A 5,000-nucleotide genomic window follows, 5' to 3' on the forward strand; every position below is an offset into this window, starting at 1 on the left:
ACAGGTGCCAATACCACCTTGTGACGGGAAACATTGCTAGGAACCGATCGGCATCTCTGCGCGATTACTTGACGCACACCCAACTAAGTCAACTGTTGGACTTTTTCGTAATCACGGCGGGACACATTGAACGAGCTCTAACGGATCTCTGCACGCATGGAACATGGTGGCGGGAATCATTGCTAGAACCGAACGGCGCCTCTGCGCGATGTACAAACAAGCTCAACAGGAACCTCGTATCGGCTGCCGAGCCGGAGCTCGAACAACTTGGACTTTCACCTCTAATTTATATCAACTCACCACTCCCCGAGGGATCCGCAGAATTGCTTCTGGGTCCCGTATCGTTATTTGCGATTCGTGTTTGCATTACACTACATTGAACTATTCCAACTTGTTTATCCGCATGGCGAACATTTGCTGCATTGAACATTAAAGTTCCACTTCGCTCTCCCCTACGTGGGTCTGAGCTTCACTCTCAGGGAAAAAATATGCCACATTGGTTAGGGAAACCCGGTTTCATCACGCTATGTGCCCTGCACCACCAGCTTAGCGTGAATGCTTCGAGTTTCCCTAAGAAGTTCGATTGGTCTTGCAGAGTTTAAAGACAACGAAGCTTAGTTTCAAGCAATGATTTAATATACGCGTATTAAAAACCCTTAACTGTTACAACTTTTATGCTTGAAACCATCGCAACGAAGTCTTTGGGTCCGTAGACCCGTGATGTACTGCTCCAGGAAACGTTTTGAAAGAGTGGAAACTCAAAATCATAGGTTAAGATCATCGGCAGAACCCACCAGACACCACTTTTGCTTCATAAGTTCGGCCTATAGTCATATGACGATTTTCATCGGGGAGGGGACGTATGACCCAAACGGGGGCTTATATGACCCACGGACACTGCAAACCATGCTCCTACGACTAAATAGAGGTTAAAACTACGATTTGGTGAAATCTTCATTTTTGACCTCGGAGCAAGGTACCTTCCCTATAGTAGGCAATGAGTAAATGATCATAATCCCAGGAGGGCAAAAAATGGGAACCCGAGAGGAAAGCGCTGTTGGCGCGCCTAAGCTAGTGGCCCGTAGAGTAAAAAGGGTACCCCCAACAAAGTTGTCGTTTCACGTTCTGGTTTCACTTTTCATCATCTAGGGTGCGTTCCTGACACGTTTTGAGGGGTTTTAGCAAAAAAAAATTTTTCGACTACTCGAGCTCTCTGGCCCGTTCGGTGCACATTTTTGAAAAAAGCTAGGGAGCTGCCCCTAGGTTCGGGGTGTCACAAAATGTTGAAAAGTGGTCGAAAAACCACTATCCAGAATCGGATGTAGAATCGTTAGACGAACTTAAAATTGTTCTACGACACCCATCTGCGACGTTTAGTATTCGAGATATGGCCCGTCCTAGGTCTGACCGAGCAATTTTTGTTCCGCGCACTTTGTGCACCGTACACTTTGATGTTTGTATGAAAAAGTACCCTACCTAGGGACGCGTAGAGCAAATTTGTACCCCCGGGCATGTTGTCGATTGACGTTCTGGTTGCACTTTTCATCATCTAGGGTGCGTTCCTGACACGTTTTGAGGGGTTTTAGCAAAAAAAAAATTTTCGACTACTCGAGCTCTCTGGCCCGTTCGGTGCACATTTTTGAAAAAAGCTAGGGAGCTGCCCCTAGGTTCGGGGTGTCACAAAATGTTGAAAAGTGGTCGAAAAACCACTATCCAGAATCGGATGTAGAATCGTTAGACGAACTTAAAATTGTTCTACGACACCCATCTGCGACGTTTAGTATTCGAGATATGGCCCGTCCTAGGTCTGACCGAGCAATTTTTGTTCCGCGCACTGTGTGCACCGTACACTTTGATGTTTGTATGAAAAAGTACCCTACCTAGGGACGCGTAGAGCAAATTTGTACCCCCGGGAATGTTGTCGATTGACATTCTGGTTGCACTTTTCATCATCTAGGGTGCGTTCCTGACACGTTTTTAGGGGTTTTAGCAAAAAAAAATTTTTCGACTACTCGAGCTCTCTGGCCCGTTCGGTGCACATTTTTGAAAAAAGCTAGGGAGCTGCCCCTAGGTTCGGGGTGTCACAAAATGTTGAAAAGTGGTCGAAAAACCACTATCCAGAATCGGATGTAGAATCGTTAGACGAACTTAAAATTGTTCTACGACACCCATCTGCGACGTTTAGTATTCGAGATATGGCCCGTCCTAGGTCTGACCGAGCAATTTTTGTTCCGCGCACTTTGTGCACCGTACACTTTGATGTTTGTATGAAAAAGTACCCTACCTAGGGACGCGTAGAGCAAATTTGTACCCCCGGGAATGTTGTCGATTGACATTCTGGTTGCACTTTTCATCATCTAGGGTGCGTTCCTGACACGTTTTTAGGGGTTTTAGCAAAAAAAAATTTTTCGACTACTCGAGCTCTCTGGCCCGTTCGGTGCACATTTTTGAAAAAAGCTAGGGAGCTGCCCCTAGGTTCGGGGTGTCACAAAATGTTGAAAAGTGGTCGAAAAACCACTATCCAGAATCGGATGTAGAATCGTTAGACGAACTTAAAATTGTTCTACGACACCCATCTGCGACGTTTAGTATTCGAGATATGGCCCGTCCTAGGTCTGACCGAGCAATTTTTGTTCCGCGCACTTTGTGCACCGTACACTTTGATGTTTGTATGAAAAAGTACCCTACCTAGGGACGCGTAGAGCAAATTTGTACCCCCGGGCATGTTGTCGATTGACGTTCTGGTTGCACTTTTCATCATCTAGGGTGCGTTCCTGACACGTTTTGAGGGGTTTTAGCAAAAAAAAAATTTTCGACTACTCGAGCTCTCTGGCCCGTTCGGTGCACATTTTTGAAAAAAGCTAGGGAGCTGCCCCTAGGTTCGGGGTGTCACAAAATGTTGAAAAGTGGTCGAAAAACCACTATCCAGAATCGGATGTAGAATCGTTAGACGAACTTAAAATTGTTCTACGACACCCATCTGCGACGTTTAGTATTCGAGATATGGCCCGTCCTAGGTCTGACCGAGCAATTTTTGTTCCGCGCACTGTGTGCACCGTACACTTTGATGTTTGTATGAAAAAGTACCCTACCTAGGGACGCGTAGAGCAAATTTGTACCCCCGGGCATGTTGTCGATTGACGTTCTGGTTGCACTTTTCATCATCTAGGGTGCGTTCCTGACACGTTTTGAGGGGTTTTAGCAAAAAAAAAATTTTCGACTACTCGAGCTCTCTGGCCCGTTCGGTGCACATTTTTGAAAAAAGCTAGGGAGCTGCCCCTAGGTTCGGGGTGTCACAAAATGTTGAAAAGTGGTCGAAAAACCACTATCCAGAATCGGATGTAGAATCGTTAGACGAACTTAAAATTGTTCTACGACACCCATCTGCGACGTTTAGTATTCGAGATATGGCCCGTCCTAGGTCTGACCGAGCAATTTTTGTTCCGCGCACTGTGTGCACCGTACACTTTGATGTTTGTATGAAAAAGTACCCTACCTAGGGACGCGTAGAGCAAATTTGTACCCCCGGGCATGTTGTCGATTGACATTCTGGTTGCACTTTTCATCATCTAGGGTGCGTTCCTGACACGTTTTGAGGGGTTTTAGCAAAAAAAAAAATTTTCGACTACTCGAGCTCTCTGGCCCGTTCGGTGCACATTTTTGAAAAAAGCTAGGGAGCTGCCCCTAGGTTCGGGGTGTCACAAAATGTTGAAAAGTGGTCGAAAAACCACTATCCAGAATCGGATGTAGAATCGTTAGACGAACTTAAAATTGTTCTACGACACCCATCTGCGACGTTTAGTATTCGAGATATAGCACTTTGTAGGTCTGACCGAGCAATTTTGTACTGAAATGTATGGTGAACATGTAATTCATTAAATAACATTGACTTGCATCGTGCCCTACTTCATCGGCACAGCTGTTATTGACTATCTTTAGTGGAAATGGATTGAGTTTGACCATTTTAAGCCCATTTCCTATGCCGTGCACCAACATTGTGTACCGATCAGGGAAAGTACGCTACGTACGCGTTCATGGATGTCGATGTTGGTACAAGTTGCCTTTCGGGATAGCCGTGCACCAAAACTGTGTACCGATCAGGGAAAGTACAAGACGGAGGGTGCAGCTCGAGCGTACGCGTTCATAGATGTCGATGTTGGTACACTTGCACCAAAATTGTGTACCAATCAGGGAAAGTACAACACGGAGGGCGCAGCCCGGGCGTACGCAATCATGGATGTCCATGTTGATACAATCTACGTGTACGTACCTAGTTTTTGTAGGAAAAGTTGCAATTAAGTGCTTGCATGCTTAAAATGCTCATCTCAACCGGTCACCTTTTGGCCTGCCCTTTTATAACAGAAACCTAGAAAGATACTCGAGATTTTTGTGTTTTTCCATTCGCCCGGGACGACGAAATGAGCTATGTGCACATCGTGCAGAAAATTGTCTTCGCCACGCATGTTTTTGTCCATCCACTCATATAATCACCCGCATTTGTGTTCAACACGGACGGCGCAGCCCGAGCGAACGCGTTAATGTTTATGTTTGTACACACTGCTTGTACGATTCTAGGATTTGGTAATTGCGTCACAGTGCCCGACCGTCGCGGACACCATTCTTGGACAGAAGTCCTAGTACGTAGAGTACTTTCCCTAGGTATGTGCTCGTTCGTGACTATCGTTGCGTGCTTACGGACACGCTTGGGTATGTTTACCATACAAGGTTTACTAGGGAAACCTGGGAAGGACGCTTGCCCTCCCGTCGCGGACACCATTCTTGGAAAGAAGTCCTAGTACGTAGCGTTCCTTATTTTACTTGATCAGTTTGTAATGCATTCGCTTTGTTCCATCGACTTCTGCTACTGCTCACTAAGGGGTGTTCGTTTGCGATGTGTACGATAAGCAACTGTCTATCGTAACCAGCAGTTAATCAACACTTTTTACCCAAGTCATAGCAACATAGAGTACTTTTCCTAATCGGTACACAATTTTGGTGCA

This window comes from Anopheles coluzzii, assembly GCF_943734685.1.
Source record: "Anopheles coluzzii chromosome X unlocalized genomic scaffold, AcolN3 X_unloc_54, whole genome shotgun sequence".
Classification (NCBI taxonomy): domain Eukaryota; kingdom Metazoa; phylum Arthropoda; class Insecta; order Diptera; family Culicidae; genus Anopheles; species Anopheles coluzzii.